This window comes from Mustela lutreola, chromosome 3, assembly GCF_030435805.1.
Source record: "Mustela lutreola isolate mMusLut2 chromosome 3, mMusLut2.pri, whole genome shotgun sequence".
Taxonomy (NCBI): domain Eukaryota; kingdom Metazoa; phylum Chordata; class Mammalia; order Carnivora; family Mustelidae; genus Mustela; species Mustela lutreola.
In genome coordinates, this window is record NC_081292.1 from 181,532,502 (window position 1) to 181,558,550 (window position 26,049).

The 26,049-nt window shown below is 41.2% G+C and overlaps 1 long non-coding RNA gene across 1 annotated transcript in view; it reads right to left on the reverse strand.

Annotated features, from left to right (window-relative positions):
- Positions 1-832: 832 nt before the first annotated feature.
- LOC131828185 (uncharacterized) overlaps positions 833-26,049 on the reverse strand; it is a 39,032-nt gene continuing 13,815 nt past the window's right edge. The window contains exon 3 of the long non-coding RNA XR_009352275.1: positions 833-913. This is a non-coding gene — a long non-coding RNA (uncharacterized LOC131828185). The remainder of the gene's footprint in view (positions 914-26,049) is intronic.

Consider the following 26,049-nt stretch of genomic DNA (forward strand, 5'->3'; position numbering starts at 1 on the left):
ATTCAAATATAAACATGAATATTTGAAAATTGCTAATTTGGGCCAAATGTTGGACTTAAAATGACTGCCAACCTCTTTTGTGTGCTCAAACTCCCTTAAACCATTTGTTCTCAAATAACATTTAGCCTAAGATGTAATACACAATACACATATAGTGTTTCCCATGTACAATGTTTTCCAGCTTCTAATTCATTTTAGGCCATCAAAAGAGAACATAAAATAACTCCAGAGCTCTAGACATTTGCAATTACCTTATGGAGAGGGAAAGGGAAGAGTGGGAAGAGTTTTTACAACTGAGAAAATCCAGATTTCTTATTAGTCATGGTCTAAAAATGACAACCCCCTGCCTACCCAGCAGACCTCCTTCCACCCCGCCCCTCAACCCGCAAGCTGCAGCTGGAAGAGCCTGCTGCCGACCACATTGCTCTGCCTGGCAATCCATCTACAGACTTTTGCAGGGAACCCATTTTTGCACAAGCTGGATCAGTCCCCATGGCCTCTGGGGCAGAGTACCACCCAGAAGGGTTGAAATGAAGCACATGAGAGTGCCCAGCTGCAGTTCCAGCCCCGGGCCATGGCATCTGGCCACCCATAGCCCACCAGGAAGTAGAGCCAACACCAAGTCCCCTCCTCACCCACCAAGGCTTCCTCTACCAAGAGCTTACAAGTAAGCTTAATAAAGTTGTCCTGAATACTCCCCCGTGCTTCCCACCCCAGCAGCCTTTGTTTATCCAGCTTGACCGCAGTCAGGAGAGTCTGGTGAATGAGGTGAGAAAGGTTCCCCTCCCACCAGAGCTGGCAGAAAGTGGAGCAGCCATACCTTACATTTCATAGGAAAAGGCATGTGTGATTTATGAGATTCAAGAAAGGGTCCTTGTCCCCAGATGTATTTCTTCAACAAATATTCAGCTACCTGAATATATAGGGTTAAAATAAAATAAAAGTAATTTTATTAAAATTTATTATTAAAAATTTTTATTAAAAATAAAATTTGTATTTAAAAATAAAACCTAAAATAAAGTCAATCCAGGATATCTTTGATACAGAATCCCTCTTCTTCTCTCTCCCTCTCCTTTACTCCGAATTCCTTACACCATAGCCCCCGTATTACAAACTATACTTCCCTTTCCAAGAAGTCCAAGTTCTTTCTATATCCCTCAGCTCTGCCTCCCCTATTCTGAAACCAACACATTTTCCCTTAGGCATATAATAATGATTACTGGAGAATTTAAACCCCCAACAGAGGCCTGTGTTCCAGATGCAAATAGCTCAGAGCAAAATGGTTAAAATATTTTTATACTCTTTTCCCAGGAGGACAGATACATTCCATCCAATCAAGGTTTTAGGCCTTTGCTACATGTACAAGAATCAAAGAATTGGTTTGAGTGTCTTAAATTGGGAACCTTGGAAACAGACTTTAAGATGAAAAGTTGCCTGCTGAAGATTTACTGGGGAGTCCACTCAGGATATAGGAAGGTAAAGAAAGCAGGACTGGGCAGAGGGAAAAATTGACCCACAATGCAGTTGCAACAAAGACTACAGCAACCCTGTGGGAAGTTCTAAAGCTGGGATGGCCTGTAAGAGTTGCCCAAATTGAGAGAAGAGGCCAGGCCTTTTAGTCGTTTTAGCATTCTGTTATGGGCCTTACATTGTTCTCTAGGAGGGTATACACAGCTCCTGTGAGGCAGTTCTCTGTGACTGAGAGCAATTCTTTGAAGGACCAAGTTGTGAGCCATTAAAAGCCAAGATTTCCAGGAGCTAGGGATGGTTGCATTAGTTCTGAAGATAGATCTGGATGGAAAACAACAGTATTCACTATATCCCACCCCTTATGCACATGTTGTTTATAGTAAGTCCACTCCATCAAAAGAACAGTTTTTCTACTATTCTGGTTGATCTTATTTCCAGAAGAAACAAAGGCTTGTAGAAAGACTAATTCTTGCTGCTACAATTGATCTCAAGGCTGAATCTGACGATCATCACTCTCCTATTCCACTACGTTTATTCTAGGCTGCCTTCACACTTAGCTAGAACCTCTGCTGGCCTAAATGGCATATCTGGTAGGATGACACAGATCTTCATCCCTGAGGACTCTGAGCTCCTGGTTCCCATGTCAATCTCGGGCAATGGCTGTTGCACTTACATATTTTCCATTAAAACTGGGTCAGGTATCCCAGTGATCCAGTGGATCACCTAGGAGTCCAACATTTTCTTCCCTGTTGTCTTTGTGTATTAGTAGCCTTATGTCTTTCCCAATATGAGGGTCAATAACTCTTAAAAGTATGCAACTCTTTCCTTGATTGCTGGTCTCTTGGTATAAGAAACCCAAAGTGACCAGGTGGCAGGCAGTCACAGTTCAAAGGAACATTTACTGTGCCACACTGTGGAAGTATTTTTCCTCTGGGAACCAGGATCTTTAGACTCACAGAACCCCAAGTTGTGGAAAAGAAAAGTAGTAATTCCCCAAGTGAGTCACTCCTACTTTTACCTCCCCAGTTTCCAAACCCATGTATTCTACCTATTAAGGAAGACCATAGAGTGGTCATTGATTTACGATATGTATCTTAAATGGAGGGTGGTGCCCCATCCCTATAGTATATCATCTTCAAGCTGACATCTAAAAGGCCTCTTTAATAAACCTTTTCATCACTCTATCACTCCTGTGGCTTCTGGGTAGTGTGATAAATGATAAAGCCAATTATCACATGGCCATGTGCCCACTGCTATATCTACTTCTGCTATAAAATGACTCCCTTGGTCCACGGCAATGCTATATAGGGTCTATGTCAGTAGATTAAACATTCTGTAAGTTATCAGATAGATGTACTTACTAAGGGCTTGAAAGCAGGAAAGACAAACTCATAACTAGAATAAGTGTCAGTTCCAGTTAAGATGAATGGTTGTTTCTTTCAAGGTAATTATCCAATGTATTCAAATTGCCACCAGGTGGCTAGTTGGTTCTCCTCAATAGATGTTGCCATATTAAGGGCTCAGCTTTGGTCTCTGCTTCTAGCCAGTTGCACGTTGGGCAGTGGAAGTAGTTACATCAGCTTTAGTGAGGGGGAGCCCATGCTATGGCTACATCACCCTGATTCTGACACCACAATTATTCTTCTTTCATCTGCTATACCAGCACTGAGGTGGCCCATGACAGAGATCGTTTGATGTCACCTGCCTGAGTCATTCTACTACTTTGTTGTTTTGGGTCTCTTTTTTGATAGCTATCCTCTTGTGATCATGTACATGCAATACAAAACACACACCCATTGCCTTAGATCCATCAAGACCTCATTGTCCCTGATCTTCCAGTCTTTCTCCTTCCAAGCCTCTGACACAAGCAGCAAGGCCATGAGTCCATGGGTATCCCCACATAGGGTCACTTCACTTTCATACCAAGTATCCTAACTAGAACTTTGTCCACTGGAGGTCAGTGGGGGCCATAAGCCAAACAAACAAACAAACAAACAAACAAAAATGGATCTTAATGCTACTGGAATCTTATTTATACCCACTGACTGATGATGTCTGGACAAATCCAGTATACTCTGAGCACAAATCTGAGCTAATACCTTTCTCAAGAATACTCTCCTTTTTTTTTTTTTTTTAAAGATTTTATTTATTTATTTGACAGAGGGAGATCACAAGTAGGCAGAGAGGCAGGCAGAGAGAGAGAGGAGGAAGCAGGCTCCCTGCTGAGCAGAGAGCCCGATGCGGGACTCGATCCCAGGACCCTGAGATCATGACCTGAGCTGAAGGCAGCAGCTTAACCCACTGAGCCACCCAGGCACCCAAGAATACTCTCCTTTTCAGCCTAATGTTTAATGATGAAAGAAAGGAGTTTCTTTCTCACTATGATAAAACTTTGAATACCTGGGTGGACACAGGAGGAGTAATCTTTATTTTTTTTTTTAAGATTTTATTTATTTATTTGACAGACAGAGAGATCACAAGTAGGCAGAGAGGCAGGAGAGAGAGAGGAGGAAGCAGGCTCCTTGCTGAGCAGAGAGCCCAATGTGGGGCTCGATCCCAGGACCCTGAGATCATGACCTGAGCCGAAGTCAGAGGCTTTAACCCACTGAGCCACCCAGGCACCCCAGGAGTAATCTTTGGATCACAGGACATGTTTTAGGGCCCATGGGATCCTATCCTTAGAGACTTAGATCAAAACCACTAGATAAGCATCAAGAAGCCTATCAGTCACCATCAGCCATTAATCATCTTAGTAAGTACGTCATGTAAACTTCCTAATGAGTCATATAACATCTCCAAGGTCTGGCCTCTTCAGGTGTAAAGTGGGAGCTAACATGGATGTAGTAGAAAGCCTTGGACTAGGACTGGGCAGGATCTTGGCTCTGCCAAATTCCTGTGTGACCTCGCACCAGTACCTCACCATTGTAGGCCTCCATTTATGATCTACAAATAAAAAACTAGGTATGATATGCTCTCAGACTCCTTCTAGTCCAAATAGCCAATATTTCTGTGTGTATATCTTCAACTTTAAAGCAGGTAGGTTCAACCCTTCCTAAAAGTGGAGTCGATTTTTAAACCGACAACTTTCTTATGGAAAGTTTCAGGTGTAAAAAGAATGAGCTTGTAGAACAGATGACTGAGCATTTCTCAAAATAAACATTTGCCAAAGCTAAGTTAGACAGGAAATTGCCTGGAGTTATGAGCTTCAAATGCAGCATTAAAACTCTTAATAGACTTGGAGATTCATTTGGAGATTTAGTATTTATTAATATTCCCACTGATTCTATTTTCCACTCCAAATTCAACGCAAATGCTATTTTTACCAGCATCTTTATTACATTCATTGAATGGCACACGGAGGCATCTCACAGAATTACACAGAAATGTCCTGAAGTTGCTTTTAGAAATTGCTATTTTTATTCTGTAGAGTTAATTGAACCTGCTGCTATATATCTAATTTATGTAACGCACAAAGACAGCAAGTTGTTAAACAAAAGTGTGTTCGGTGCATAATATTAGGAATCACTCCCTCTAATGTTATGGAATATAGGCTATCAAAATTATCTTTCTCTCCTAAATGTAATAGCTGATCTTTATTTATAGTTGCATATCACATATATTAAGAGTTATGTAAGACAATAAATATGGTGGGATGCAGCAATTTTCTCTACTAGTATTGGCAGATAAAGTTCCTTAAGTCAATATTTTGGTAATTTAAGCATTGATAACTGGCTCTTGAATATATTAATGATGATCCATTTCACTACACATCATGGTCTGGATCAATTTGTCTATCCCTTCTTTATATAGATCTAACTGGCTCAACTTCCATTCACAGATGTAAAGGACCATCAGTACACATTACTTTTTGGTACTGCTTCCCTCAAATATTGATTTTTAATTTTTTGTCAAACAGAATGTGTGCTCTCATTTTATGCTACCAGGATACACACACACACACACACACACACACACACGCATGCACACACACGTCCGGGCAAGAGCCATCACATTACATGTCATTTCCCTAATAATGTAGAAGCTGATAGGCATGAACATCAATATTTTTTAAGTTATTTTTGTTTCAAGAAACGGAAGCTGACTGCTTAAGTAAAGGAGGGAAGAAAAGACAGCTATTGAAAGGATCCCAGGTTACCACCTAGAATGAAAAGAAACATTGGATGAATTCAGATAGCAAAGGAGCCAGAGCATCTCCTGACCCTCGGCAGGAGATAAATAACTGATATATATTGAGTATTTACTTGCATTTAGCACTGCTCTACATATTTTAAACATGTATTCTCACTTAGCCCTCAAAACAATCATGAAGTAGGTATATCTCTCCATTTTAAAGGTGAAGAACCTAGGGAAAGGGAAGTTAACCAGCCTGTGCAAAGTCACAGAACTAATGAATGGTAAAGCCAAGACTCCATGCTACTCTTGCATGCTGCCTTTTTTCTAGAGCATGACCACAGGATAACTCAGCTCCATCAACTGCCCAGCTGCCATTCTCCCTGCATCATGGTTTCAGATTTCATATTCATGGGAAAAGGAATCCCCACCACTCCCTGCCACACCCCACCAACCTCCACCATCAGGGAGGAAGGACAACACTACATGATCATGGCCCAGAGGGAAAATCCCATGTATTCCAAAACCCCAGAGAAAGAAATCCTTATAAGCCAGAAGTCATTACAATTGAGTCATTGTAGTGGGAATACCACTGAGCCTGGCCTCAGAAGAGCTGGGTTGTAATCCCTGCTCTGCTGCTAATTATAGGACCTTGACAAAGCTTAATCAACTGTGATTCCAGTTATTTCATTTATAAAGTTAAGCAACTGGACTTTACTTACCCTATTCATTCTACCCCTAAAATTATATTTAATAAAAACACAGGTTCACCTTCTTATCCAGCACCTCCTTCAGGTGCCACATGCTTGAAAACTCCAGGTTTCACAGTTTCCTTTTCTCCATAGCAGACCTCCAAAAGTCTTCATGAAATCATCCTCAAGAGCCTCTCATCTCTGGGGACAATTCGGTGCCTTCTTCATTTAGACATCATCAAAGAGATGTGGTATCTGGATTCTGTAGTTACAGGGTCTCCTTAGCAAGCCACGATCTGTTTATCATTCCTGGTGTATTACTCAGCTTCCTCCCCACAGGCAGAGATGCCCTAGCAGTATTCTGGCCTGAACACCAATGAGATACACTGCCTCTTTGTCTACACCTAATAGCCCCAAGTGATCATCCTAAAATCAATCTCTCATAGTTCCTTTTTGTATATCTTAACAGAAAGGGAATATCAAAGTTCAAAGGAAACTCAAAGGCAGCTGGGGCTGGGGCATGCAGTTAGTGAGGCTGTTCAGGTATTATAGACGACATATTTCCTCCCTCCCCAAAATTCATATGTTGAAGCCCTAACCTCCAATGTAGTAGTATTTGGAGGTGGGTCCTTTGGCAGGTACTTAGGTTTAGATAATGTCATGAGGAAAGAGCCCCATGATGAGATAAGTGCCCTTAAAAGAACACGAAGAGACCAGAGTTCTCTCTCTTTGTCCCAAGTGAAGACCCAGCAAGAAGGCGGCCATCTGCAACCAGGAAAAGTGTTCTTACCAGGCACTGAATCAACCAGCATCTTGGACTTCCCAGCCTCCAAAAGCATGAGAAATTAACTTCTGTTTAAGCCACCCTGTCTGTGGTATTTTTTTCTAGCAGCCCAATTCTAAAATCTGTGGACTTTAGATTTGACCACCTAAATGAAAGTGTTAGCCCTAATCCCCAATCCTTTGGTCTCACCTAACCAATTAATCCCTAAATGTAAAGTCACTCCAAATATATAGCAATCCAGTATTTCCCAAGAAAAGATATTTTGTTAATTCTTAGTCAACCCAAATATATACCTTTGTAGGAATTGTGGTTGTAGCAGGCAGAATAGTGACCACCCAAGATTTCAGGTCCTAATTCCTAAAAACTGCCAATAGAATTTTATATGGTAAAGATTTTGCAGATGTGATGAAGTGAAGGATTTTGACAGGAGGGTGGTTTATCTGGATTATCAGATTATCTAATTATTATTGCCTTTAATGCCCTCACAAGTGTTCTAATGAGAGAGAGACAGAGGGAGATCTGACACACATGCAAAGGAGAAGGCGACATGATGACAGAGCAGAGAGAGATCTGAAGACGCTGGTCTTGAAAACTGGAGTAATATGGCCACAAACCAAGGAATGCCAGCAGTCGCTGGAGCTGGAAGAGGAAAGGAATGGGTTCTCTTCTAGAACATCTGCAGAGAGCACAGACTTGCCAGCACATATCAGCAATACTGATGTTGAACTTCTGGCCTCCGGAACTGTGAGAGTATAAATTTCTTTGTTTTCAGCCATCAAGTTTGTCTTAATTTGTTACAAGCAGCCACAGGAAATGAACACAGTACCTATTCCCTTCCTCTCCTTTACTTCAGTGTGAAGGGGATACATCCCTGCCCATTGATGCAGGGCATGGCCATGACATCTGCTGTCACCCCAAGGTGAATGGAGCATTCATTTCTGCTCTTCAGCTTTGGGCTGAACCCCATGACTCGTGTTGGCCAATAGCATGTTAGTAGATGTGCTACAAGCAGAGACTAGAGATGTGCCTGTATGGTTGGGTCTGTCTTCCTATGCTTCTGCCACTGCCATGGAAGCACGTTCCCTGGGGAGCCTGCTGGTCACAGAATGAAAGCTCTGGGCACCAAATCGAAGAAAGCCTGTAGCCCAGAGCTCAGCCCAGAGAGCTCAGGCTAGCTCAGCTCAACCCCAGGCAGCCATAAACACAGGAGTGATAAATATCCTCCTGCTGTATGTCCCACTGAGAATTTACGGCTACTGTGATACAGGAACACAGTTGAAATCATCAGATCTAGTTACCATTAATGAATTAATTTAGTTATGCATATCCTTCAAGACTTATACAACATAACACATGAACACAGGGTTTTTTTTTCCATTTTTACACATCTTGAAAACAATTGGATTAAACCTACACAGTTGACACAGCAGTGTCTTTGTGTGACACCGTTTTCCAGAGCACACCATTTTCGCTTTCATCCAAGCTGTGTAAGAAATTAGACTGTCCAGTTTCTCACTGGAAATTTCACCCCAATATATGAGTACCCAGTCTCATAACACAAGATGAGTTTGGGGGTTGTGGGGTTTTGTTTTGTTTTGCTTTTCATCCATCACAATTCCTATAATGTATCTTCTATTAGCCTTTTATAAAGATTTATTTATTTAATTTAGAGAGAGAAGGAGAGAGAGCACAAGCAGGAGGGGAAGAGGGAGAGGAAGAGAAGATCTCAAGCAGACCTCACGCTGAGTGTGGAGCCCTACGCGGGGCTCCATCTCATGACCCTGAGATCATGACCTGAGCCAAAACCAGGAGTCAGATGCTTAACCTACTGCACCACCCAGGCACCCTTCTATTATTTTTTTAAATGGTCTTTAAAAGGTCCAGTTTATAGCCATATCCAATGCCTGTAATCATGACACCATAACATCAGGATCAATTACTAAATTGTGTGAAAATTATTACCTTTTTTTTTTAACCTATCAACTTGGGTGATTAGTTAGTATTAATCTAAGGCATTTCAAGCTGCTTTCTACCAGTCAGTGCTATGGTCTTTCTCCAGTTACCTGGTGAGTTTACCACAAAGCTCAGCTGAGGATTCCTAGCAATGGTTTGTATGGTCAACCGAATTTGCAAAATTTGCAAAAGTAAGATATTTTAACTTCAATGAGTTAAGACACTATACCTATATTTCTAATTTATTCTCCATTAGGCTCTCTCCTTGAGCCAGGTGTTTCGGAGTGACCACAGGCATTTTAGAGCCCTGGCTGTGGGAAAGTTGAGTCGGGATGCATTTTGTATGAGCTCAGTGGGTGTCTTTCATATTCTGGTGGCTCACAGTCACTTCTGGGGCACAATGAAGCGATTGTTAGCTGTCCCAGGGTAGGAACAGCTTTTCAGAAGACTACTGCTAAAGGTACCAACTCACCTAGCACGACGACCAGTGCCAAATATCATATCAAGACATGCACAAGTCCTATGGCATCCAGCGTGGAAGTGTGTGGGTAGTGGAGGAGAGACCTAATTTGAAATGTGTGGAACCAGAAGCTGGTCTGTGGAAAATTCTTCCAATCATCAGAGATTTAAAATTGTAAGTAGGAGATTTGGTTCTCATTAATGCCTAATAAGAACAGAAGTTCCTTCTTCTTGAGGAAATATACTCAATAATACAGCATGGGCAATTATAAATGCACTATTGATTTTTTTTTCTTTTTGATGGGAAACATGTGAAATAAATTTATCAAAATTCCTGGAGCTATTGAGGAAAACCCAAAGCAGTACCACAAACTCAGTACATCATCTGTAACAGCTCAATTACAAATGAAACTTGCTAGTGGTTTTCTCAAATCTGACAGCCAACCTGAAGGTAAATGGCATTACCCAGAACAAACTATGAAGTCCAAAGAAGTTTTCTAAAGTATGTATAATTTCTTTAAATGCCAACAAACCAGATTATCTTTATATCCTCATTATGAAAAATGACATGATAAAATTATTGTCCTATGAAAACATATATTCTTTTTTTCTGGATTTTGTAGTGCTTGGGATATTTATCGGCTTTTTAAACATAGATGATTTCTTCCTTCACTCTAAATAACTTCAGTAGATTAAATAACTGAGCAGATTTTGTACCCTTTTCTTAAAGTGAGTCCCTGAAAATTGACTTCGGGAAAATATATTAAACTCAGTTTGATCATCATAATGTCACTTGAGTCTCTCATACGTGGGTTCAGTTCTCTGCATCAACTAACCTACGGTGCTCCTGGCAGACCCATCATAGACATACTCCACCTCTTTCTCACCATTCTTTTTTTGTGACTCATGTGCATTTTGAGACCCAGGAGCCTCACAGGAGGACTGACTGAAACAGAGGGGCAGAAAAAAGGGAGAAAGAATCTGTGAAGCTGCTACTGCCAGGGTCCAAATCCAGGATCCTCCATTCCTAGGCGTTGATTAGTGGGTGAATTTCTCAACCTCCAGGAACAAGGATAACACCTCTTGCAGGAAGCCATTGTATTAATTGAGCTGATTCATATAAAATGTTTAGATCAACACCTAGCACGTGGTGATAAACCCAAGGAAGGTCAGCTTTTACTCTGTCTGGTTGTTGATCCCATCTGCTAGGCAATGTGCCAATTACCAAGAACTCCCTTAGCTCTCAGCCAGCCTTATAATTGCCATGTGGCAAAGGACAAAATGAGTTTCACAGAGCTTCCAAATGTGCTCAAAATCTCATCACATAACTAGGATGAATGATAGAGGGAAAATTTAAACCCACGAATAGTTGACTCCACCCCACTTCTTTCCAATATACCCCCCAACTCAAAAAAAAATGGATTTTGTTGTCTCGAAACACAAATGAAAAGGATGGATTATGTCAAGGCTAAAAATTGATCATTGGATTGTGAAAGAGCTTTTTCATTTATTTTAAGTAAACATAAAATCAAAAATATTGAAGAAAATTTACACAGATATAATACTTATAATTTCGCACTCTTTACAAATCCAGAATCATTTGATTTAGTGGCATAAAAGCACATTTTATGTGAATTGGTTTGCTCTTGAAATTAGTCTGTTACATTAAATTAAAAGCATTTTTATTCAGACAATCCTGACAAATTTCCCAATTCTACTGCATTTGAGGGTTTCTTTTTTTTAATTTTTTTTTCACTTTTGTTACAAATGGAGCTACAAGCTGCTGAACTTTAAGGAATCCAGCATCACATCGTTTCTTTTTTTTTTTTTTTTTTTTCCTTTTTGCCAATTTATAATGAGGGAAACTGTTGAGAAGAGAAAAATGCAACTACACTATAAAAAAACAAAGGGCCATTATGCTATCTGGAGTCGGTTTTCTTTACAGTGAGGGGTAGAGACAAACAGCATTCATTTGCCGAAAAGAAACTGAGAGAAAGAAAGGAAAAGCCCTCACTTCTTCATCCATGCCTCCCAATGGATTGAGCACAATGTCTGCCATGTACAACACAATTGTCCAGTGAGTTTCTAGCAATCTGTGTTTTTGTGATTTTTAAAAGAATTCTTTAACATCTACACAGAATTCTGAAATCCTCAATAATTCTATGGTAAACTATGGTAAAATGTTAAAGAAGATCACTCTAGGTAGAAAGAATGGCAAAGCCAAAGGCCTTCAGTTGGGGGCCATTTGTGAAGTACTTGAGCCGCAAAGAGATGACAACAGGGTTGCCAGAGGAAGAATGGTAGGAGGTAAACGTGGAGAGGCTGTGTAAGGCTGGACTCCATCAGATCCTTGTAAGAGTGTTGGCTTTTATTCCAAGATGGAAATTATTAAAAAGTTTTATTTGGTAAGGAACATGACAATTGCAATGCTGGGAACCAGACTGCAGAAAGATAAAAAAATAATAATTCTTTAAAGTCTTACCACTATTAAATCTTTAACATACTGTCATCATAGTCATATATTGCTTCCCTCCAGTACAGAGCTTTACAAACCTACAAGCCTGGGTCAGAGGCTGCTCTGAATGTCCCATGGAAAACACCATGTTCCTAGTTTACATTTCCTTCAGTCCACATAGGGTGTTAAAAATCTCTTGAATGGGGGCGCCTGGGTGGCTCAGGAAGTTAAGCCTCTGCCTTCGGCTCAGGTCATGATCTCAGGGTCCTGGGATTGAACCCCGCGTCGGGTTCTCTGCTCAACGGGGAGCCTGCTTCCCCCCTTTCTCTGCCAGCCTCTCTGCCTACTTGTGATCTCTCTGTCTGTCAAATAAATAAATAAAATCTTAAAAAATAAATCTCTTGAATGGGGGGCACCTGGGCAGCTCAACTGGTTAAGCATCCAACTCTTGATTTCGGCTCAGGTCACGATCTCAGGGTCATGATATCAGGATCATGAGATTGAGCCCTGTGTTGGGCTTCCCACTCAGCAGAGATGCTTAAGATTCTCTCTCTCTCTCTGCCTCCCCACCCTAACCCCTACCCCCACTCACACGCACTCTCTCAATCAAAATAAAATAAAATAATACAAATTCCTTGAATGTGCTGCCAGTATTAAAATGGAGAGATTTCACATAAAGTCTGGAATTCTAGATTTTCTCTAAAAACAAGAACATCTGGCAACTCTGGGCCTGCATGTCCCCATAGCAACAATCAGCAGGCACTGGGGACAGCTGCCCCTCTTAGAGCAGGCACTCTGTGGGCACCCAGCCTATACCACTCCCTCAGCAAAGCCAAGCTCTAGCTACCACTTATCAACATTCTTCAGCTCTTGTACTTCATTTAGTGGAGTAGTGGTCTTTGAGAATTTGGTCTTAGAACACTTTCACACTCTTAAAAATCAATAAGCACTCAAAGAGTTTCTGTTTCTGTGTATTATAGCTATAAATATGTATTATATTGAAAATTAAAATAAAATGTTAAAATATAAAGACATTTCATTTAACATCAATAACATATTTTTATGAAAAACTACGATTTTTTCAAAACAAAAAGATTATGAAAAAATGGCATTGTTTTATATTTTTGAAAATCTCTCTAATGTCTGGCTTAATAGAATCAGCTGGATTCTCCTATCTGTTACGCATTTAATCTACTGCGATATTTTGTTTTGATTAAAGCAAACGAAGAAAATTCAGCCCCACATAGTTGCATAAGTAGTTGGAAAATGGAGAAGTATTTTCACAGCCTTTTCATACAGTTTCAGATGTTCTTCTTTGATACTACACTACAACTCAGCAAGTGGTAACTTCTTTAAGGGTAGTTGCAATATAGAACCTGAAACCATATCAAGGAACTCCAACTCTATTACATTAAAAGCCACTGGTCTATCTTACACTTTGAATGTAACTTCTATCTATATAGGATTTTGTAACATCAAGCATTGGTCATTTAGAAAATATTGATTCACTAAGTTATGTAGATCTTCTAAATCTTAACACATTTCATTGGATAATATTTTAAAAAAAGAAAATCATTATTGTTTTCACTGTGACCTCATCAGAAAAAAATATTTAAAACATTGGGATGCTGTCAAACTCACAATGGTGGATACGAGTTTTCCTAAATTATAATATAGCTTGAAAGCTCCAACTTTATCACCAACAACAAATTCTGACAGGTTTTCCCTGAAGTGACAGGCTAACTTCATTTGTTTTTGAGAAAATGTCTGCCATATACCCAAGTTTGAATAAATGTAGTTTGAAAAAAAAAAAAATGAGGTTCCATGAAAAAAAAAAAGTGGCTGTTCAAATTGCAACTCAAAAAACAATTGCTCAAGTGCTTTCCCTTAGGACACCCAATATACTTCATTGTGCAGAAGGGCTTGATGTGTACTTCCAGTCTTGTCTCACAAAATATTAAAAAGATGTGTACTCACCAAGAGTAAAGTTCTGATAAAATTAATAATTTTATATTACTCAATAATAGTTGAAATTTAATTAGAATAATAATTCATAATTCATAAAATCAATCATTGATAAAATAATAATTTTAATTTAATAAAATTATTGATGGGTTCATAGAATTAATGTTTCATCATGGGCATTTTTAAGTGAAAATAGTTTGTTTTTTTTTTTAAAGTGCTTGTATGGCTGTGAAGAGTACAATAACTGGTAGAATCATTTGGTGCCATGCCTTGATTCACATGGAGTCACCATTACTTTTGCACCATCAGAGCAAATATCAGTACAGTAAAGAAAAGCAAGTAATGCCTTGTATTTTATGAAAATAGTGTTGACCTCATGACTCGCCTGGAAAAAATCTCAGGCACTGCCAAGGGTGCATGGATCACATCTGAAAGCTGCTTTAGTGGAGAAATACTTCTCTGTGTCCATTTCTGTATCAAAAGCAGAGAAATAAAAGATGCTCTCAGAGGGTGACCTGTTTCAAGAAATGGGAAGTGAGCACCCATCTCTAGTTTAAAGTTCCTGCCTGGCCCCTGTAGCCACCTAAGTCTATAATAATGGCCTAAGTATGTTATAGTCAGGACCACCACCCACTTACCCTAGTTTCCCACGCTAGAGTGACCACATTTCAAGTCGCCAACAGCCCTTCACACTTGGTGTGTATGAACGATGGGAGCAACATTCTGATGATCCAATGACCTGAAGCAGACACAGTTTGGAAGATGAGGGAGAGTTTTGGGGAGTACCAATCATAGGCCTAGCCAATTTTCTGTGTTTTGCCTCAAAGACAATGAGAAGGGGAATGACTGCTCATTTTTACAAAGCTGCTATTTGCTTTTTTACTTATTTATTTATTTAGAAGTATTAAGCCACTACTGTGGACTTAATCCTCACACCTGCCCTGGAAATTCATTTTTACCAACCTCATTTCACTCAGAGTCTAAGAGTCCACCACTGCTGGCTAGCAAAAGGGGGAGGCATTTAAACCCAGGGCTTTGTGACTCCCAAGTCCCAGAGCTCCAAATAGTCTAGAACTCCTGACATTTCTAACTGGGTACAAAATAGCAATGTGTTTTTTTAATTATGTTCAATTTGTTTCTAGTGATGGTGATAACATAAAAAGGAGATCAAAAACAACAGTAAATGGTGCTGATAATAGAAATTAATATCCCAGTTACATACATGTCATGATAGAAGCAGTAACAATGATAATGATTATCATTTATTTATTCAGCCATATTTTTGTCTCAGGCACAGATCTAACTTTGGGGGATAGGCACTGATAGAAACACAGGGTCTCCGTGTGCCAGCCCCAAGTCTAAGCTTTGTTTATACATTGTATATAGTTCACTTCAACAAACCTGTTAGGTAGGTATTACTGTCTCTTCTATTATATAAAGAAATGAAGCTTCACGGAAGTTATTTATATTACCCAGGATCACATCACTTATTAGGGCAGGAGTCAGAATTTAATCCCAGGATTGTCTACCTCCAAAACTCTACTTGTATCAATTCAAATTGAGGACCAAAATTATGTCCACTTAGTCCTTGGGTTGTAAAACTTCCTTCTCTATAGACAAGAGTGGGAGAGTACTGTTGGACCCTACCAGGCACAAAACAAATCTGAGTCCATGTTTGGGAAAACTAATTGGAGTAGGGTGCGCAGGTACTGATCAAAGGTGAAGAAATAACTCACTCCAAAAGATGGATATTATGGGAGAATGGAGAAAGGACCTGGTTCCAGAATCTTCTCCCCAGAGGGCCAGTTAAACTGGTAGCAAACTCCCCTGGGAGTGTTAAGTGTTAGTTCTCTTTTCTTTTTTTTTTTTTTTTTTTTTAAGTACGGAATCATAACAAGTACTAGTTCAAGTAGCTTAATCAGAGAAATTCAACTGTTCTGACCAGAGCCATTAAAAAGGGAGCAATGATTTGCAGCTTTGGCTATTTGGGAAAGAATATCAAGAAAGAAAACTATGGCGTTGCTAGGAGTTTTTATATACTCTCTTATATAAAATTCTCAACCCCCTGTGAGGTAGATTTGACTAGCCCTCTTTTCAGATGAGAACACTGAACCTAAGAAAGAATAAGTGATCTACCCACCAGGTCTATGGATTACAAAGCCCATCCTCTCTCCACACCAGGGTTTGGCAACCTACAGCCCAGGAGCCAAATCCTGTCCACCACCTGCTTTTATAAATAAAGTTTTATTGGAAAACCGCCATTCCTGATCCTTTACATACTTTTGTGGCTGCTTTCATGTTCCAACAGCCTAGCTGAGTAATTCCAGCAGAGACCACACAGCCTACAAAACCAAAAATATTTAATATCTGGCCCTTTGCAGAAAAACTGCGCTGACCTCTTCTCCAGAGTAAATGTCTCAGTACATTTAATGTTCCCTTAAACTAGATCTTGCCAGGACCCCCAGCATACATACAAAACAGACACAAGCATAATATTGTTAACACTGCATCTTATAAATTCAAATTTACATAACACTTACTGCTTAGAAATTCAATCGATAAGATAAGTTAGTTTCAAGTAACACCAAATTTTAAAACAGCAACTTTTTAGAGTTTAGATGCAGTGTCAAAGCAGTACTGGCATGCCCTTTATACTTCATTTAACATTTTTCCAGGCTGGCCCTCACTGACCCAGAAGCTTGAAGAGGAGGGCTAGGAAGCATTTGCTTTCCAAGTCAAATCCTTGACAATGTCATCATTTCTACTCATAGCCATAAAATTCAGACACGGTGAACAAAAAATAAATGTTCCCTGAATGACCAGATAAAGCATTTTCATACTGTGTTATAGTTATACTTTCATTTACTGCACAATGTTATTTTTTAAATTTTATTCTAACAGTACATATATACACACACACACAATAATACCTTTACAACTTCTGGTGTGGGGACAAGACCCTTTTTTGAGCATATATCAACTATTTGGAGTTCCAAATTATTCATTTTTCATATAAAGCACAATGACTTTTAAAACTAATGAAGAGGGACGCCTGGGTGGCTCAGTCGGTTAAGCATCTGCCTTCAGCTCAGGTCATGATCCCAGTGTCCTGGGATCGAGTCCCACATCAGGCTCCCTGTTTCAGGCTCCCTACACAACAGGGAGACTGCTTCTGCCTCTGCCTGCTATTCTCCCTTGCTCTCTCTGTCTCTCTCTCTCTCTCTCTCTGACAAATAAATAAATTAAATATTATAAATAAATAAACAAAAAATAAAAATAATGGAGAGAGCTGTGATTCATCCAATGGGTCAGAAAAGTCTAGATCAATTAAGAGGTCTATTGTAGAAATCCTCAAAAGTTCAAGTCCTTGGTTCAGTTTATCAAACTCATTTTTCCCCCTTTTCACTAATTTCCACTTTTCTTCGATTATTTGCTTATATTTTTATTTTGGTTTCATTTCAAGGGAATACCTTTCCCACATTCCTGAGCTGAAATCTTATTTTATCTTAGGTTGGGTTCTCTAGAAGCAGAGCTTGTGATGGAGATTCTTGGAAAACTTGTTTTTTATAGCACTTGTTTTTATAGCACTTATAGAAGTGCTCACAAGAACCTGCAAGGAGTAGCAGTAAGGGAATGGAATAATCTAACCTCACTCTGCCCTAGTCCCTTGGGGAGCTCTGGAGCATAAATCCAGCATAAACTGTACCATGGCCTGTCCTAGCTTGTGGCAGGAGCTATGTGTCCGAACATTACTGTACAGTCCCCCTCTTAGGTCCAGAGGCAGATAATCCTCCTCTGACAAAGCATGGTATGGGGGGAACATATTCCATCCAAGACCCCAGCAGATGCCCAAAACTACAGATAGTACCAAACCCTGTATACCCTGTGTTATTGCCTATACCCACCTCCCTATGCTAAAGTTTGATTTACAAATTAGGCACAGTAAGAGATTAACAACACTAACTAATAACACAATAGAATAATTATAATATACTGTAATAAGAGTTATGTGCAATGGCCTTTCTCTCTCTCAAAATAGCTCTTCCCATGATGATGTGAGATGATAAGATGCCTAAGCGATGAGAGGAACAGAGGTGAACGACTTAAGCCTTGCGAGGACTTCGGTGAGCATCCCTGCTTGCTTATGGAAGATGCTTGGTGCTGGCTGGGCCCTGTGCATCATACAGTGTGTTTCAGATGCACAGGCCTTTGGCTTCAGGGAGTTTATCATCTTGTAAGAGATTCAGACAAGAGCACCCACGCCACAATCATGAGCTCGCTTCGACGACTTTACGTATCCCTGGACACTCATGAGACAGCAGCCAGAAAGGAGAGAGCAAAAACAAGTGAACAGGAGACAGATGAGAAGACACCAAAGAGACATGTTTTTTTAACTTGTGTTTCTTTCCTTTGGCCTAGAGAGCATGGAGAAAATACCAACAGCAAATGCCAACCACATAGCGCACTTTCTAGCTGTTTCTCGCCCATTATCGCCCCTAACCTTCGCACCCGCCCTTTGCAGCAGAAATTAGATTCACCATCCTTTAAATGAGAAAACTGAAACTCGGGTCACTAAAAAATTGAGGGACCAGAATTCGAAGCACGTCTTTTTTTTTTTTTTAACCATACAACCTCGATGTTTTTCCATCGCCGTCTACAGGGTGCCTCCGGGACTTCGGGATGCACGGATTTAAGTTAGGTAACAGAAGCAGTTGGGAAAGTCACACACCTTAGCCTGAACTAATTTAGATAAATCACTTGGTAAAGCGAATCCAATCACACCCCATTCAGTCCTGACTCACCAGTGAACTGGGGTCAACCCGTCCCTCCTGGCCCTCGAGGGGAACAAAGGAGAGAAAGAGGACAAAGGACTGAAAGCACGGCCTGGGATGGTGACGCTCGGTGACGCTCATCAAACTGGTTTGTGACAGAAGCGCTCACAAGAACCTGTAAGGGATGAGATAGCAGGACGGGAATGGAAAAAGTCTAAGCTCACTCTTCCTCATCCCACGGGGAGCTCCGTTGCATAAACCAAGCATGAAACGCACCATAGCCTGTCCTGACTGGTGGCAAGGCTACAGGACCTACCCTCTTGCATTGCCCTGGTGGAAGGACTGGCCTGTGTAATCGTGGTAAAATGTTAACATTTTTTATGGGCTTTCCTTCCTTCCTGAGTACACCCTTTTGCCCTGGTCCACCTTTGCCACCATCTACAAGGAGGGAGATTCGAATTTACCCATGAAGGGATGCAAAAGCAAATGCAAAATAAGTTAAAACTTCAGTCAATGAGAAATACTATTACGCAGCAAGCTAATGTCTTGAATGATAACCATCCTTCTATCTCTCTGCTTCTAACACCACAAGAGTTAATTCAGGAGGACCCAGTTCACTGAGTTCTCTTGCAGTCTAGAATCATCACTTTAGGTTGTGTGTACTGTACGTTGCCCACAGAAGACCCATCTGATTGGGTGACCACATCATGGACCCCATAGTTTCATTTATCGGATATGACGATGCCTGTTTCTCGCCCATTATCGCGAGAATGTTAGCAATCAAGTGTCTTGTTACAGCATAATCATCATATGGCAATTTTCTGATAGGTGGAAAATAAAATGCCTTGAGAGAGAGCCACCTTTCACTAATTTTCACAAAGGTATTGTCTCACTAGCAGCACCTCAAGGTAAAGACAATTCCCTTTCTTTCTATCCTTCTTGGGCTCTGTATTAGTCATAGCTGCAAAGATGCCATGTAACAAGCAACACAAAAAATTTTGGTGACTGACAAGCAGGGCTGCTAATGTAGGTCACAGAGTAAAAGAAAAAAGAACAAAAGAAGTGTTTACTTTTCATGGGTCTGTGATGTTTGTTGTGCTCTGTTGGACTCAGCTGGATTTGGTCCAGTTTACCGTCAAAACTGAAGGTCAGGTTTAGTTCTGCTTGATGCGTCTCTCATTCTGAGACCCAGGCAAAATCAGCTCTAGCAACCTAAAGCACATTTTTCTCACGGCAGACAGCACAGACTCGAGAAATTAAGCCAAAGCACACAAGTGAATCTAAAACCTCTGACCATGTCACATCAATGCATCTTCTATCGACCAAAGCAAACTTCACAACCAAGGACGTCACAGAGGGTAGGGACATGTGCTCCTCCCACAGAGGTGAGAAAAGGAGAGTGAATTCTTGCTGAAAAGTGGCATAGCCCGGCACAGACTTACTCAACTGCACTCTGCAGTATTAAGAAGCCATTGTCGAGAAAGCACCCCACTATTACAGCTCAGGGAATGTTAGAAACTATTTTCATATGGAGACAAGTCATTTCCCATACACCACTGACTTCTGCACACCAGCTTCTATGTACTCTTCTAAAGGAGATAAGTCTGCTTATCTTTCACCTTTTTGTAGGTTAGTATAAGAGACCAGATTTAAGCCAACTAAACATTGTCCATCAAGGATCTGAGAGTAAACATTTTTGAATTTGCAGGCTATCTGGCCTCTGTTGCAACTACACAGTCACTGCTTCAACCAGTTGTCTGGCACACTGGCACATTGCCCAGAGAGCTAAACTCAGCTGAGCCATGCAAAGATCTCAGTCCTAGCTTCTCTGCCTCCCCTCTCCTCCTTGCACAGCAACCCAGGACTCCCCAAAGTACCAAGAGGTAACTATTTTGCCTTTTTAAAGCTTAGGCCCAGCACGTCATTTCTGCCACATTCTACTTGTAAAGGCTCTCATCCCTCATCTGTCACCTATAGCCATAGCCTCTGTGCCCAGTGTAGGCCTATGTCAGAATGTCAACTTTCCTACATCTGGACTTTCAAATGAGATGAAATAAATTGTAATGCTTTACATGCAAACTGCTAAGCAGATTGCCCATCCTACAGGGCAACCACAAAATCTCCTACTCCACACAGACTTCTCTGCCCAGAAAATGGTGCCTCCATCCAGCCACAGGTAAAATCAACTAAGGTTATATAGGGCGAAAGGCAGAGGTTGCCTATTCTCAATCACATCTGTCATGGCTTGAGACATTCTGGACATCCCCTACTAAACTGAGTACAGGTGGGTCTCTTCTCCCAACAGACCCAGCTCTACCCAAACATCTGGCCCCATGTTCCTTAGGAGAGGGCTGATATAACAGGGCTGACAAGTAGCAGTGCGGGAGGTGGGGGTGGTGGGCAGGGGCATGCAGAGAGTGAAAGCAGACAGCGCTCTGAGGCCCAGGCACAATGTTGAGTCCAGTGCAATTTTCCCTAATATTACACCCCCTTTATAACACCCCTTATATACAGATAAGTTCCCTCACTCTCGGTCCCGAACACGTCTTGAAAAATTATAATTTTCGATTTTATAATGGAGCTGCTACCTTCCTAAGGCCCAGTGTAATTCCAATAATGGTAGGTGCATTCACCAAAATTATAAATTTCTCCTGCCCTGGACCTTTGCTGCTTCCATCAGTCCACTCATTCTCTATATCTCAGTCTGTGCCATCGGCCCCTCCCCCAAACTCACAGGCATTTCCTAGGCTCACCATTAAGTCACAAAACAACCATGTTGACTTTTGCCACACGCTATGCCATCTGTGTACATTCACCTTATCTACCACCACTCCCTGCTCTCCCAACCTGCCTGTACCTGTGCTTTCCCCTACACCTCCCTTCCCTGGCCTCCCGCCCAAGCCAAGCCAGAGATGGTAATTAAAGAAATACCGGCTTATCACAGACACCTTTTCCAGCTCCAATATCAACAACCATGCAAAGGAGATGACCCAGAAGAGAAACCAAAGTAATCGGGCCTGTGGTGTGAATCTCCCAGAGTATCCCTGAGTTCTTTCACTGAATGAAATGAGAGCTGACCTGTTCTAGCCCGTATTGCATAGAAGGCCTGAGGGATGGTGGATGGGGGACAGATTCCATCCAGATCCTGTACCTTTAATCCAGCCAGAAACACCCACATGCTATACACCTTCAGGACCATAAATCTGAGCTGTCAACACCCCAACAGAGCTCATGACGGTCATTCTATAACCTACTCACCCTAATCCCTTTCTAATCTGCTATTTGTCTGGTTACCGACTCTTGCTTCTATCTCCCTTTTATAGCCCTGTTGGCTTGACAGATGCAGGTATTCTCCTGCTCTCTCGTCTCCCTGTCAAAGGTGCTGTCTTGGGCTTGCTCATCAGCTCCTTTGTTTTCTACTTTCAGTATGAAATCCCCTAGAATGCATATGAGGACCCAACCAGCTCAGTCACTGGGGCTTTTATGGGGTGAGGGCCAGGATTCAAAAAGATCAGTCCTTTTACATTTTCAGTGCATGGCCCCCATTGAGGATTCATGAACACTTGTTGAATGACTAAGTGACGCATAAAGACCTTGACCTCATAAGCAATTGTCCCATCAAACCCAGACAACTGGCCCACAATGAGCTATTTTCAAATGAGTTTGTGTCAAGTGCTGGCGAAAAGTGATACCCAGTGGAAGATGAGCCAGACTGAACTACTTAAGGAAACAAAGCATCTTTGAGACATGAAATTAATTAACTGCTTCCAAAGGGAGCAGAAAGTAGGAGGTGGGGGTGCGGGGGCGGATTTTATATAAATTTCCAAAGGACAAGGGACTTGATAGTAAACGAAGAACTTCAGGCTCTAAATTCAAACACTGCCTTCCAAAATCATGGCTTAGCCGTGTGTGATAGGCACTCATAATCAGGATCTGGTTATGTACAAAGGAAAGCTCTGACAGAGGAAAACAATAAATTAGAAGCATAAATCAAGAGGCTTTGGGGCTTTTTAGAAGTTGCTGCACAATATTCTCTGAGGGTGATTTTAGACTAGACCTTGACAGGGTGAGTTGTGAATATAAAAGTGAGCTTTTGTCAATCAGAAGGCACGTCTGTAGAAATAAGTTTCTAGAGACAAACCAAAGGGAATTTCAAAGATCTAGTTTACATTCTTTGTGTCTTTGAGCCCATTTCCTTGGGATTTAAGAAACCGTAAGGATTTTGAGATCTTGAAACAGCCATATAAAACAGTGTTTGGTATGAGTCTCACAGTATTTGGTTCCCCCAGGCACCAACATTTTATTTTGGTCTATTCTACCAAATTCCACCACCCAGGCCTCCAGCCCTTGCGTGGTTGGCCAGCTTCCTAGACAGAAGGGAACAGCTACATCTTATCTGCCCACCATGAATCTCAAGAGCAAAACAGAAGGGACTGGGGGTGTGTCAATGGATGGGGAGGTTCTGAAGCCAGGATGCTCCCACCCCACCAAGGAAAAATATCTAAAAGGTCACACAAAAGTGGTCCTACAGCTAAGAAAGGGGATTCCTCTGCACGTACTTAAGCTAAAAAAAAAAAAAAAAAAAAAAATTTAAAGAATTTATTAAAATCCATAACTTCTGGTTATTAAGAACCATGAAAAACATTATATACCTGATTTTGATTCTGTCATTTTGATCATGAAAATAGTTCAACCCCATTGTTTCATTGTTTGACCCAAACTGCATTTCAATCCTGCTGTATCCAAAATTTGGCAACCAATATAGCAGAACAGCTAGAGTCTCCTTGGTCACGGTGGGTGGAGAGGGTGTCTTTTCTCTCATTCTCTTGCTCTGTCAGTGTGTGTGTTTATGTGTGCGTATCTGGACACTTTCTCTACATTTGCTCTCTGTCTTCATCTGTTTGTGGTGTCTTTCTCTTTCTGTGTTTCTCTGTCTCCCTCTCTCTTTGTGTGACTGCCTCTGCAAATCCCCCAGTTTCTCTAAGTCTGTATTTTATATTTTTGTCCTTGTATATATGTGTTCCTGTATGTATTTCTCTGTTTCTCTGCTTCCTCTCTCTTTGCCTTTCACTCGCTCTCCTTTTCCTAATCTTTTTTTCCTTGTCCTCTTTTTTTCTCTTTTTTATTCTGATCCTAATGAAAATCATTTCATTAAAAGCAGAAAAATATCACAAAGTACTTACTGTGTGAGCTAGAAGACCATGCAAGAAACTAAACTAAATTAATGATATTGCTTGAGAAAAACGTATGTTCAACAAAAAAGCAAATGATACTGGTATGATCCTATTAAAATTCTTTTGTTCACAATGTAATATGGGAAGGTCAAAATATCCTGAACCCCAAAACCATGACACCACCGGCACCTGCAGCCTGCTTGGTCCATTCAAGCAGCTCCCTGGACTGTCACTGATTCCAGGCATGGTGAAAAAGGACCTCTTGGAGAACAAAAGGTCAATGCAGATACCAAAAATTTGGAGTCAGTCCTATCACATATCCCCCCTCAACCCCCCGCCCCGTCCAACTGGCCTCAGGACATTGCAAATCCCAAGTGTAGAAACAATCCTTAGCTCAGAGCTCTACATGGCACTGCCCAAGCAGGGACAGCAACTCCAGAGGCAACTGATCTTTTCTTGCCTTCTTGCTTGTGTTGAAAGCCAACAGAGAAAGAGAATAAGACCTGAAAATTCTTGGATCGCACTTAGCCCTTTTAAGAAACCTGCCACGCTCCCCGCTTCCTTTGCTCTGTTTCTGCAGGCTCCCTTCCCCAGGCAGCTCAATTCCACACTTAGACATGCACATGCACACACACATGCAGGTGCTCACACACACACACACACACACACACACAGACAATTCAGTTTCTTTCTGCCTTTCCAGCCCTCCCATAGTAGCCAATAATTGTTAACATTTATTAAGAGCTAACTATGTGGCAAGCACGATTTTAAACACCTTCCATGTCTATTTCATCTACGTCTGGCAACATTCTATGCCAGTGCTATTATTATCTCTAATGCCCAAAATGAGAGACCTGAGGCACAGGCAACTTAACTTACCAAAATCGACACAATCAGCAAGAGGAAAAGCCAAGATTTCAACTCCGGAGCCAATATTGTAAGACTGTACCATATTGCCTAAAGCTAGCTGTTGATGATTAGCAGATATTAGCAGAGAAAGCTATGTGCCCTCTTTATTCTCTAATGAGCTCCCAGGACCCAATAGATAACAAGCTTCTTAAGATCAAACAGTTTTAGAATGCTGAGCAGCACAGAAAATTTGGGGTCACTTTGAAGGGAAACTAACTACTTTGAGTACTGGGGAAAGAAAAATCCCATTTCCCCTGACTTTTTATTTAGAGAATAATCAAGAAAATGTTTCCCCTTTCTCTCTCGTTGAATACAATTTATCTTTATCAAACCAGAAAAGAATGTCGCTCCAGCTGGAAGTTTCTCACAAAGCCTTGGGAGATGAAAGGTACAGTAATAGATACACAAAGCAGTTGTTTTTATCTGTGAAGAGCTGGTTTCATATGGTCCTTTCATAAGAGTGAAAAATAAGACATTGTGTTTATGTGGAGCATACATTTGTCTGCGTCACAACAACAACAAAAAAAAAAGGAGTATGACCGTCTACCGGGACAACCTAAATCCTTCACTGTTTGTATTTGGTCCGGCCCAGGTGCTCCATAATAGTGGAAAACCTGCTTTTTAAGCACCTGAAGTATAGACCAAGTGGCCAATTTAGGCTCAAAGCAATTGCATTTGTTATCTGTCCTAAACAGGAGCCCAACCCATACTTTTTACTCAGCTAAAGAAAGGGAACACTGAAAATTTCGTAAACAGGACAATTGATGGTACCTGGCTTTGTGTCAAGCAAAAAGCCAGCCTCTGCATTGAAAAGTCGTGACCTTGAAAAGCTGGTTAAAATGGATGATGCGTGGGCTGCTGGCTGGAGAGCCAGCCGGGAAGTAGGTCAGCGAAGTTACAGGCTGGCTTCTGTCACTCCCAGCCGGAGACTGTGCAACTCAGAAGGGAAAAAAAACAAAAATGTTCTCAGACAGAATAAGACCCTGTGTGTGGTTCCCGGCAGCATGTGGTATGGACAAAACCATCACCACTGAATGAAATCATCGAGGGAAAGCTGTCAGCCCCTGCCACATCCAGGAGACAATTTCTTGCTCCTTTAATTAATGAGGGGTTGTCCTGGGTTGTTTTGTTGTGTTGTGTCCAACCACAGAAACAGACTTGGTTGTCTACTCCTCTGTGGACCTCGCCAAAGGTCACCTCTTCCAGGCTGTCTGCCAGGTCCCTAATGGCCCGGGCCAGGCTGACAGGCAGGAGGAGCTAACGAGGAAGCAACAGATCAAAGGGA